Genomic DNA, 12,783 nt, shown 5'->3' with positions numbered 1-12,783 from the left:
AAAGCTAGTTCCAGCGTGCTGGCTTTTGCAAGTTAATTTTATCCAATTCTAGTGGGGTCGACGCGGCGGCTGCTGGTATTTTTGCTCGTGTTTGAGCAAAGCTTCTCTGCCCCGTGAGGCGTGGAGAGGGGAGAGCACTGACATGCAGCGTGCCCAGGCGTTCTCGGTGGAGGGAAGGATACAGCAGGTCCAGGGCTGCTGCTTCGAGGCCAAGCCGTCGCCTGGGTTCAGCTGCAGAGGCCACCGCACTTCCTTGCTGGGGCCAGTGCTCTTTTCCCTCTAATTCCCTTGCCTTTCAACCTTGGAGTCACGTTTTGGGGGAGAAGAGAGGGCTGTCTTCTTACTCGGTCTTGCTGTCTCCCGTCTGTCTAGTCCATGGTCAGTGTCTGCTCTTCCTTTCCCATTTTGCCTCCAGCAAGGGGCCCTCCAGGCGGTTGGTGGTTCAAAGTGTTTGTGAAATGAACCTGCTTTGGGGTTGGGCAGATCTCCATCTGTGTGACCTCGGGCAGGTTTGTCTTCTGAACCCCCAGTTTCTGTATCGGTAAAGGGCAGGTGTTGCTAACTCACATCCGTTAGGTAACAGAATGAATGACGAAGCGTCTGTAGTACACTCCTTACCATACAGTGGCTGCTTCTGCTTCCACCTCCCTCCCTTTCCCCAGTGCTGAAGTTGTCGTTCGGGAGCGTTCCCATCACCGTACTCCTGTTGAGGACAATCTGGCTGTTTATAGTCTGTCCTCGCTGCCTCCATCGCCTTGGTCGTGGAAGTGCATTCCGTGGCTTTGTATATGCTTCCGCTCGCCACCGCCCCACTGCAGAGCCCCTGTGCCTCTGCGCTGCATGGGGTGCTGTCACTCTCCCTGGCCTTCATGGCCCTTCGTCAAGTGCCCTAACTCCTTCTCACTTCCCAATCTTCCCTCTTCCAGATCCAAAGATTGGGCCGCACCGGGCCACTGTCTATCTCGCTGTACCCCGTGTCTTTGTGTTCCATTTCTCCTCCCCGTGGGGCCTCCCCTCCCCGACACCTGGCCCCTCAGAGCCATCCTCACCCCCCACCTGCCCCACGTTGGCCCCGAGTCCTGGGCCCAGGCGCTCCTGCGCTTGGCATCTGCCTGGTACCCGCGCACTCTTTTTATTTTTATAACTTGCACCTCCAATCTTTTTGTTCCCCCTTCACCTTTGCAGGTTGTTGAGGGTTTAGTGGGGGAGTTTCGTGAGCTGTCTGCCCACAGGTCAGCCACCCTCCCCCAGAGCAAAGTGTGGGTCTTCCATTTCATTCGCTCCGTGCTCCAGCCCCCTGTGTGGTCTCTTGACTACGTGCCATTGGATGCTTCCACGTGGGTAGTATAGCCTGCGGTTGAAGCTTCCTCGCCCTCTCGGTAACTCAGCCTGGTAAGCACCCTTTCTCCTTACTGTTTCCTTGAGTCTAGTGCACTAGCCAGACTCGTGTGCTTGTCCACACTGTGTGTGGACCAGCACAGGTCGCTTTCCAAGCTCTGTGGCTTTGTTCACCCGCTTCCCTCTGCGTGGAATAACCCATCCCCAGTCTTCCCAGATCTTCCAAGGTTCCTTCCACGATGTCATCCTCAACTGTTCCTCACATCCGGCCAGAAGCAATTGAGCCTTCTCCTGGGGTCCATATTTTTTTATCCAAAGCTGTCTTTGGACCCAATCTTTCTTCTCTGTATTATTGTTATTAATGGAATTGCCTTATCTCCTCCTGCTTGGGAATCAGGGTTAGGAATTTGGGCATCTACCTCCTGACCATGTGACCTTGGGCAAGAAATGCAAACCCTCTGAGCCTCCAAACGGAAGGCTCCCGTTAGACGCTTCGCACGCTGCCTGACACACGATAGGCTCTCAGTAAATGTAACTTCCCTTTCCCTCTGTTCCCCTGATAGACTGGAATAAGCTACTTGGGGACAGGGTCTGTCCCTATTATGTGCCGCACATCACCTGGCACGGCATTGGAGTCTATAGATATTGGTTGAATGGACGACTGCAGCCTGGGAGGCCGGGCAACTCAAGGAAACTCCAGTCTCCCACCGGGTCTCTCCTGCAATAGGAAGTGTTTAGACTGTGTCCCAGGGGTTCACTGGAGGGCAGCCAGGAGCCCACTGGCTGAGTGTGAGCTAGCCGAGGTCTCCATCGTGAAGCCCAACACTTCAGCGGCGTTGGTAGAGCCGGTGGGGTGGCAGAGAGAGGAGGAGCTGCTTACGCACGTTCAGGGGGTGCAGAGCCCACGCTTCTGACGAGTGACTTTGCACCAGCCCATGACTGAGATGCTAGTTCAGGGTCCCACAGTCTTGTGTGGATACCCTGGCAGCTTTGGGAGCTGGGGCCTATTTTCTTAACTTTTCCTGTCTGTCGCCGAAGTCTGTGCAAATGATTTGTCCCTCTGAAATTCACTTGCCACTGCCCTTATAAAAGAGGATTCGGTGATGGGGGAGGTATGATGGGTCACAGCAAGGCCTTAATTCACCCTTGCAGATAGCTCATAGCCTGCTTCAACTCTGATATTTCTGTGCTCTGTTTTCTCTTTCTCTGGTCCCATATATCTCTCACCCCTGTGCCAGGACGGCTTGAAAATAAAGCAGCAGCAAGGGCTTCGTGAGGCTGATCCCGAATTGTTTGCCCCCCTGGTAAACAGCGAAGGCCCTGAGGCCTCTAGAGAGACCTGACCATGTTGGGGAGGTGGGGGCAGAGGGCTGGGCCGGTGGTGCCAGGTCTTCTCCGGGATTCCAGTAGCAGAAGTTGGGTTTTACCTGTTCCAATTCCTCCCCCAGTTGCACGATATCAGACCTTTGTGAGGTCTTAGAGGAGACGTTTGATTAGATGACATGAGATTTTCTTGCTGCTTTGGTTTGAAGGCTCCGTGCAGGGAGGCAGCCGCCAGGATGGCCCCTGAGGGTCTGTAGCGCAGACCCACCTTACACAAGGTCACCAGGGGTTGGAGCAGCAGTGCAGAGCATCACGGAACAAGAGTTGCTCCACAGCCCTGGGGACTGTGTTTTAAAAAGGGGTCAGGCCGTGGGGAAGGGAGTCTGGGCTCTGGGTTGGGGTCAGGGAGCTCCTGGCTTCCCCTAAATATTGTCACTGCCCAGGAGAGGCTCATTCCTGCTGTCTCTCCTTCTTCGCAGAGCTGCACGGGCTCTGCGTGCTTGCTGCCCTACCCCCTCTTGGCGAGCGTGGCCTGTGTTTGTTATTGTAGTTCTGGCGCTGGGCCAGGCCTGGCTGGGTGCCAGCCTTGTGGGTACAGTGTGTACAGTGAGTGCTGAGCCAAGTTTGTCATCATACACGATTAATTTTTTTTTTCTCATCTGGTAGGGGTGGGGTGAAGGAGGAGGAAAGAAGGAGTTTCTCTGATGCTGGAGTACAGGCCTCATTGAATTCTGCGGAGATATTATTTCTCAAAGGCTCACTCTCCCCCCCACCCAGCTTTCCTCTTTCTCGAATTGTCTTCCTCCTCTCTTCCATGTTTCCCTGTCCAAGGAAATCAGCCTGTATAAGATGGACACTGTGAGGTCTTATTTTCAGTGACTGGAATACCAGATTTATACTCTTAAATCAGTTTTCATTGTGTTGAAATTGACAATTTGTTTAATTAGAAGCTTGCCCTGTAGGAGGTCCTTCTTAGAGACAATTCTCTTTCTCTCTCTCTCTCTCTCTTTCTTTTTTCTCTTTTCAGACCCTAAATGGTAGTAGCGAATGTTCAGCTTAATTGAAGTTTTGATTTCGATTTGAAGGCGTTAACTAACCAAATGTTTATGAGATATACCTGACGATAACAATAAGTTTAAATTAACGAACAATACCCTAACTCACTCACTAATGAGACTGATCTGGCCAGACCCTGCATTCTCAGAGGTGGTTTGGGGATCAGGAAGTCCGAGCGTTGAGAAAGAGATTTGGGGTGAGAAAAGTGACCACTAGAACACTTTGCAAAGCTGCCCCTTCTGGAGCGTGAATCTTGGGTGGAGGATAGTGCAGGGAGCCGGGGAAGAATCCCAGCCCCTCTGCATCCCCGGATCCCTCTGAAGTCTCCTGCCCATCCTTTGCTGCCCCATCCCTCGTGGGAGCATCTGTGACCCTCTGTCTCTTTGCCACTCCTTGTTCTTACTTAAGAGAACATCCTAGCTCTGGGTGTCCATGCAGAAACCACAGACTCGGGCGATGACTCGAGTTGGTCCTGCGATTTGCTCGGGTAGCGTTTCCCATTAGGTAGTGTTTCCCACAGCTTGGCCTGATGTGCTGGTGGATTATAACTGAGCACACTCAGAACTGCTTGCCCCTAGTTTTGCCTTGGCCGCATGCTATTTAGAGGCTTGCATATTTCTGTGGCCTGCTTCTGTTCTGGGAGTGTCATTCATTTCTGGAACCAGCAGATGCATCAGGCTCTGTGTACTTAACACTGGAGAACAGGCAGCACGCCTACCCTCCGGGCGCTTAGGTCTAGTAGGAGAGATGTTTGACTGTAAAGTTATAAAAGAAGGTGGTGTGTGCTGAGCGCCAAGAAAGAGTTCTAGGAGGAATTCAAGGAGGAAGGGGGCTCCTGGGAGAAGGTGGTAGAATGGATTTCTGAGAGCACCTGGTGGGGGCAGCCCACGCCGCCTGGGGTGACGTGCAGTGTAGCTGGGCCTGTAGGCTGGGCGTGGGGGGAGGAGGGGGCAGGGTTTAGAAGGGAGGAGCCGGGCAAGATTGCAAGCAAAATCAGTGCAAGCAAAATGATTTGCATTTCACCTAGGGCACTCAAAAGCGCTGAAAGATCGGATAAGGAAGGGACACTTTCATTCCTCTGGAACAGAAAGGACTGTTGGGCTTTTTGATGCACACTAGGCTGGAGTAGAGGGTGCATAAGACTCTTGGGGAAATGGCGTGACAGGCAGTCAGTCCTGGGGCGCGGCTGGAGGGGGGCATGGCCTGTGCCTCTTGCAGTGGTTAGGGGCACACAGCCCTTCTTTGGGGGGATCCCATCCTGCATGCTCACTCCTCCTCACCCTTCTCCAGGCACTGTGAGCCTTGGCTATTGAGAAACACCCCGATACCAGACTCCTCGCCACAGTCAGAGCCACCGGGAAGGAGCGTGGTCTTTGGCTGACAGATCTTCTGATTCCAGCAGCAGCATGGTGTGGCCAGGACATATCATCTGGGGCCAGGTCACCGTCTGGCGGGGAAAAGGGCAGGAGGGGTTGGGGTCAGAAACCAGATTGGTTCTCTCATGCTTTCCCCTGATCAGATGGAAGAAACAAAATTTCACGAGATGTCGAAGATCTGTGGGTTGTACTTGTCCCCTTTCTTTCTCTTTTGGGAATACTAAGCTTTGAGGTTCAGGGTCCTTCTTCCCAAAGACAGAGAATGTGTGGGGGAACGAGGTAACTGGATTACACCCTGGGACTGCGAGGCGGGGAGCTGAGCTGGTCCCCGTGACGATGATGGAGAAGAACCTCAGGATGCAAAAATGGCTTCTCCTGACCTTGCAGCTTCTTCCTCTCACTCCCCCCTCTCTTCCCAGATCAGGCATCTGCTAAAAGCAAGAGACTGGGGTTATCCAGGCAGCTTGGAACCCAGGGTCCATTTGCTCCCTCTCTGCTCACTCCCTTCTTCTGGTTGGCTTTCTGCCATCAGGGTAAAACCAGGAGATAACCAAGAAGAAACTTCTCAGGACCTCAGCCTCACTCAACATGCCTGCAGAGCTGGGCACGATGGAGGGTTTGGGTTAAGATGGGACGTGAGTGGCTCAGAGCCTGCCTTCCCCTTGGTCCTCTTGGGTGATGGGGGCACAGGAAGAGGGAAGAGAAGCTACGTTCCCCGGCTCTCTCTCCAGCACGCTCCCCTCTCTCCCTCCCTGCTCTGAACCTGGCCTGCTTCCCGAACTTTTTCCCAGAGTGGTGTCGTCACCGGCCTGCCGGCAGGTCTGGATGTTCTGCCAGCATTCCAGAGAGTTTATGATCGCTTGCAGATGTGCCTCCAAGAACACACTGTACCCAAAGCAGAAATTAACGCAGCCTTGACTGCTGTCCAAGCCTGTACACGGGAGAGACGAGAAAGAAAACAAAAACTGTTTAGTGCTGTTTATAAATTATATACTGGCTGATGAAAAATACATTTCTTCCCCCTCTCCTCCCCATTCCTCGCTGTCCCCCACCCCCGCCCCTTCTCCCTTTCTGCCTCAAGAGCCTAAAAGGAGACCAGAAGAATACGGCTTTGCCTTTTAGCTCCCGTTTTGGCGGAGAACCGAAACCCTGCTGCTGGTTCACAGCCAGGGTATTTTTCCCCTTTACCTGATGAAATATACTGGTGTTTCCAGCCCAGATGGGGTGTTTTTGGTTTTGTTTTCTGGGTTGGTTTTTTTTTTTTTTTGGGCAAGGATGTTGTTTACAGCAAGTGACAGGTCCTGTGATGGCATTGGGTGCGATACTGGCCCCGGGGCAGATAAAGCCCACCCATTTCCCCACTGCAGTGCTGCTGGAGGTGTGTGCCTGGGTCCCCCGGCCCTGAAGATGTCACGTTGGGCCAGCTGTACAGAGAAAGTTCGGAAAGTTCATCGCAGGTCATCGTATTAAACAGTGTTTTCACCACTTCTCTCCCACCCCTTCACCTACAGCCCCTGTGTGAAAAGGGGGTTCACATAGCCCTCTCCCCAAATACACATGTCTCTCCCTCCATGTGGTGCCTTAGCAGGGGTTTGGGAAGCTCGTGCCTCTACCCCTCTGGAGCCCAGCCTCTCCTCGTAGGCTTGAGTGCCCCCTCCCAATTTATTCTATAAATTCGTTTCCACATTATGTCTATCCATTTACATGGCTTTTGTGTTTTTTAATACTGCTAATGTTTATCATTTGCCCAACAGGCTCGACAGATTTTGCTTCCTGTAGAGCATCGAGGCTTTAGAGCCCCCTCGTTGCTAAGTAGCAGTCTCCCTGTACTGTAATGGGCTGATTTTGTATTCCGTTCAGCGCTGTATCTTATTTTTGTATGCAAGACAAAGTGTTTTGATGGAGGACGATTGCGGCAGTGTCTGGAGGCTGTTTGGAGTTTTATGGGCTGTACAGTACACTGTGTGCTCTCCGAACAGAACACAGGCTGTTGCATTTTGGATTGGATTTGTCATTTTTCCCCCCTAAGAGAGGAGCCTGTCAGATAGAACATTAAGGGTGGAGGGAAGAAAGTGGAAATTATGTAATAACCTTCTTTCTCCCTCTGTTTCTCTCTCTCTGATTTTTCTATCCCAAAATAGGGTGGCTTCTCCCCCCATACTCCCTTGCGTACCGTATGATTCTGTCAAGCAAGATAATGACGTTCCTGTCAGGAAATGAATGGCCCTCGAGAGGTGGATGCTGGGACATCCCGTCTGTCTCTCTGTTCTCCTGTTCTCTCTTTCCCTCTCCCTCGCTCCCACCGTCCTTCTACATTCCGGGCTGCTTTGCTGGCCCTTATTTTTGTCTGAGGATGGACGGCTAACGAGGTTGCAGGGTAGGATGTTGGTGTGTGATCCACCCGAAGGGGATGACATTTTCTTATTTCTGGGGTCTTTTCACCTTCCCGGATGTGCACCCTGCCAGGATTCCTAGGTGGTCCTCCCTTGCCCTCTTCTCTCCTCAGCCCTTGTGCCCTTGCCCTCTACCCGGGCTGTGCCTGGGTCCCAGTGTCCAGGGCTGTGCCCGATAGACCAGCTGCCTCCAGACCATGTAGTGACGGCTCTCTCTGCTGGCTGTTCCTCTCGGCGCTGTCTTCTGAGCTCACTCTGGTGGCAGGTGTTTATTTTTCAGCTCTGCTTTTCTCCTCCCTTCCATTTTTTCCCCAGTCTCCTTTCGTGTCACTCCATCTCTTCGTCCCTGTCCTTGCATCTGTGTTGGCCTGGGCCTTTTCCCAATGCTCCTGTGCATTTCGTGTCTTTCTTCTTGTGTCTTCATTAGACTTTGTCTCCCTCCACCTTGGTTGGCCTTCTCTCTCACAGCTCAGAGTTTCTTAGCTTGGAAGTTGGGCGGTGGTTGAGGTGGGGAACAAATTGTTACTCTGTCCCAGAAGACCTGGGGAGGACTCCAGAGTGCTCCCAGAACTCCTGTCCCTTACCTCTCAGGGACCAGAGTGGGGCTTCTCTGGCTTGGTTCCTAGGTCCCTGGATGTTTTCTTAAGTTGAGCTGAGCATGGGCAAGTGGATGAGCAGGGTTAGGTTTTGCAAGATTCTTATTGGACTTTGCCACTAAAAAGTACACCTTGCTGGCACGGTGCTTTCAGAGGTCTGTACCATGCACCTGAGTACAGAGCCCACCAGGCACCTGGGAGAGTGTTCACCCCCACACCCCAGTGGCCTGGCATGGTGCCTGGCACATAGAAGGCTTTTGATGAGTACTTGCTGAATAAGGGAATACCCTGTTACTAACTTCTTTGTACTTCTGGGGAACATCTGGGTCTGGTGGGGACTGAGGCTTCCAAAATTTGCGGTGCCCACCCTCAGAAAAAGATTATGGGAGACTGGTTCAAGATGGTGCAGTAGAAGGACATGCGCTCACTCCCTCTTGCGAGAGCACCAGAAGCACAACTAACCGCTGAACAGTCATCGACAGGAAGACACTGGAACTCACCAGAAAAGATACCCCACATACAAAGACAAAGGAGAAGCCGCAATGAGATGGGAGGAGGGGTGCAATCACAATAAAATCAAATCCCATAACTGCTGGGTGGGTGATTCACAAACTGGAGAACGATTATACCACAGAAGTCCACCCACTGGAGTGAAGGTTCTGAGCCTTATGTCAGGCTTCCCAACCTGGGGTTCCAGCAACGGGAGGGGGAATTCCCAGAGAATCAGACTTTGAAGGCTAGCGGGGTTTGATTGCAGGATTTCAGCAGGACTGGGGGAAACAGAGACTTCACTCTTTAGGGCACACATAAAGTACTGTGCACATCATGACCCAGGGGGAACGAGCAGTGACCCCATAGGAGACTGAACCAGACCTACCTGCTAGTGTTAGAGGGTCTCCTGCAGAGGCGGGGTGTGGCGGTGGCTCACCACAGGGACAAGGACACGGGCAGCAGAAGTTCTGGGAAGTACTCCTTGGCCTGAGCCCTCCTGGAGTCCACCATTAGCCCACCAAAGAGCCTCTAGGCTCCAGTGCTCCGTTGCTTCAGGCCAAGCAGCCAACAGGGAGGGAACTCAGCCCCACCCATCAGCAGACAAGCAGATTAACGTTTTACTGAGCACTGCCCACCAGAGCAACACCCAGCTCTACCCACCACCAGTCACTCCCGTCAGGAAGCTTGCACAAGCCTCTTAGATCACCTCATCCACCAGAGGCAGACAGCAGAAGGAAGAAGAACTACAATCCTGGAGCCTGTGGAACAAAAGCCACATTCACAGAAAGCTAGACAAAATGAAAAGTCAGACGACTATGTACCAGATAAGGAACAAGATAAAACCCTACGAAAACAACAAAATGGATTGGAGATAGGCAACCTTCCAGAAAAAGAATTCAGAATAATGATAGTGAAGATGATCCAGGACCTTGGAAAAAGAATGGAGGCAAAGATCGAGAAGATGCAAGAAATGTTTAACAAACACCCAGAAGAATTAAAGAACAAACAAACAGGGCTTCCCTGGTGGAGCAGTGGTTGGGAATCCACCTGCCAATGCAGGGGACACGGGTTCGATCCCTGGCCTGGGAAGATCCCACATGCTGCGGAGCAACTAAGCCCGTGAGCCACAACTACTAAGCCTGCGTTCTAGAGCCCATGTGCCACAACACCTGAAGCCTGCACGCCTAGAGCCCGTGCTCTGCAACAAGAGAAGCCACGACAATGAGAAGCCAGTGCACCGCTCGCTGCAACTAGAGAAAGCCCTCACACAGAATGAAGACCCAGCATGGCCAAAAATAAAAACAAATAAATTAATTAATTAAAAAAAAAAGAACAAGCAAACAGAGATGAACAATACAATAACTGAAATGAAAAATACACTGGAAGGAATCAACAGCAGAATAACTGAGGCAGAAGAACGGATAAGAGACCTGGAAGACAGAATGGTGGAATTCACTGCCACCAAACAGAATAAAGAAAAAAGAAATGAAGACAGAGTAAGAGACCTCTGGGACAACATTAAATGCACCAACATTCGCATTATAGGGGTCCCAGAAGGAGGAGCGAGAGAAAGGGCCTGAGAAAATATTTGAAAAGATTATAGTCGAAAACATCCCTAACATGAAAAAGGAAATAGCCACCGAAGTCCAGAAAGCACAGAGAGTCCCAGGCAGGATAAACCCAAGGAGAAACACGCCTAGACACATAGTAATCAAATTGACAAAAATTAAAGACAAAGAAAAATTATTAAAAGCAGCAAGGGAAAAATGATGAAAAACATACCAGGGAACTCCCATAAGGTTAACAGCTGATTTCTCAGCAGAAACTTGACAAGCCAGAAGGGAGTGGCACAGTGCATTTAAAGTGATGGAATAGAAGAACCTACAACCAAGATTACTCTAGCTGGCAAAGATCTCATTCAGATTTGATAGAGAAATCAATCCTTTACAGACAAGCAAAAGCTAAGAGAATTCAGCACCATCAAACCAGCTCTACAACAAATGCTAAAGGAACTTCTCTAAGTGGGAGACACAAGAGAAGAAAAAGAGCTACAAAAACAAAGCCCAAACAATTAAGAAAATGGTAATAGGAACATACATATCAATAATTACCTTAAATGTGAAAGGATTAAATGCTCCAACCAAAAGACATAGGCTTGCTGAATGGATACAAAAACAAGATCCATGTATATGCTGTCTACAAGAGACCCACTTCAGACCGAGGGATGCATACAGACTGAAAGTGAGGGTATGGAAAAGGATATTCCATACAAATGGAAATCAAAAGAAAGCTGGAGTAGCAATACTCCTATCACATAAAATAGACTTTAAAATAAAGAATGTTACAAGAGACAAGGAAGGACACTACATAATGATCAAGGGATCAATCCAAGAAGAAGATATAACAATTGTAAATATATATGCACCCAACATAGGAGCACCTCAGTACATAAGGCAAATACTAACAGCTATGAAAGAGGAAATCAACAGTAACACAATAATAGTGGGGGACATTAACACCTCACTTACACCAAAAGACAGATCATCCAAACAGAAAATTAATAAGGAAACACAAGCTTTAAATGACACAATAGACCAGATAAATTTGATATTTATTTATTTATTTATTACATTATTTAAATGTAATTTTATTCTTTTTTTATACAGCAGGTTCTTATTAGTTATCCATTTTATACATATTACTGTATGTATGTCAATCCCAATCTCCCAATTCATCACACCACCCCCCACCACCACCACCACTTTCCCCACTTGGTGTCTATATGTTTGTTCTCTACATCTGTGTCTCTATTTCTTCTTGCAAACTCGTTCATCTGTACCATTTTTCTAGGTTCCACATATATGTGTTAATATATGATCTTTGTTTTTCTCTTTCTGACTTACTTCACTCTGTATGACAGTCTCTAGCTCCATCCACTTCTCTACAAATGACCCAATTTTGTTCCTTTCTATGGCTGAGTAATATTCCATTGTATATATGTACCACATCTTCTTTATCCATTCATCTGTCAATGGGCTTTTAGGTTGCTTCCATGACCTGGCTATTGTAAACAGCACTGCAGTGAACATTGGGGCGCATGTGTCTTTTTGAATTATGGTTTTCTCTGGGTATACGCCCAGTAGTGGGATTGCTGGGTATTGTGGTAACTCTATTTTTAGTTTTTTAAGGAACCTCCATACAGTTCTCCATAATGGCTGCATCAATTTACATTCCCACCAACAGTGCAAGAGGGTTCCCTTTTCTCCACACCTTCTCCAGCATTGTTTGTAGATTTCTTGATGATGGCCATTCTGACAAGTGGGAGGTGATACCTCATTGTAGTTTTCATTTGCATTTCTCTAATGATTAGGGATGTTGAGCATTCTTTCACGTGTTTGTTGGCAATCTGTATATCTTCTTTGGAGAAATGTCTGTTTAGGTCTTCTGCCCATTTTTGGATTGGGTTGTTATAGGGCATTCCATCCAAAAACAGCATATCACACTTTCTTCTCAAGTGCACACAAAACATTCTCCAGGATAGATCACATCTTAGGTCACAAATCAAGCCTCGGTAAATTTAAGAAAATTGAAATCATATCAAGCATCTTTTCCGACCACAACACTACGAGATTAGAAATAAATTACAGGGAAAAAGAATGTAAAAAACACAAACACATGGAGGATAAACAATACGTTACTAAATAAGCAAAAGATTACTGAAGAAATCAAAGAGGAAATCAAAAAGCACCTAGAGACAAATGACAATGACGACACGACAGTCCAAAACCTATGGGATGCAGCAAAAGCAGTTCCAAGAGGGAAGTTTATAGTAATACAATCCTACCTCAATAAACAAGAAAAATCTCAAATAAACAATCTAACCATACACATAAAGGAACAGAGAAAGAAGAACAACCAAAACCCAGAGTTAGTAGGAGGAAAGAAATCATAAAGATCAGAGCAAAAATAAATGAAATAGAAACAAAACGATAGCAAAGATCAATTAAACTAAAAGCTGGTTCTTTGAGAAGATAAACAAAATTGATAAACCTTTAGCCAGACTCATCGAGAAAAAGAGGGAGAGGACTCAAATCAATACAATTAGAAATGAAAAAGGAGAAGTTACAGCGGACACTGCAGCAATACAGAGCATCATAAGAGACTACTACAAGCAACACTATATCAATAAAATGGACAACCTGGAAGAAA

General features: G+C 48.7%; 1 protein-coding gene across 1 annotated transcript in view; it reads left to right on the top strand.

The window, feature by feature from the left end:
• The window catches only part of ZBTB16 (zinc finger and BTB domain containing 16), a 194,507-nt gene that overhangs the window by 93,889 nt on the left and 87,835 nt on the right, over positions 1 to 12,783 (top strand). The window lies entirely within an intron of this gene.

The sequence above is a fragment of the Aethalodelphis obliquidens genome, unplaced genomic scaffold (assembly GCF_003676395.1).
Source record: "Aethalodelphis obliquidens isolate GAN/ISIS:26980383/991018 unplaced genomic scaffold, ASM367639v1 scaffold46, whole genome shotgun sequence".
In the NCBI taxonomy this organism is placed as follows: Eukaryota; Metazoa; Chordata; class Mammalia; order Artiodactyla; family Delphinidae; genus Aethalodelphis; species Aethalodelphis obliquidens.
This window is presented reverse-complemented; position numbering and strand designations above follow the sequence as displayed.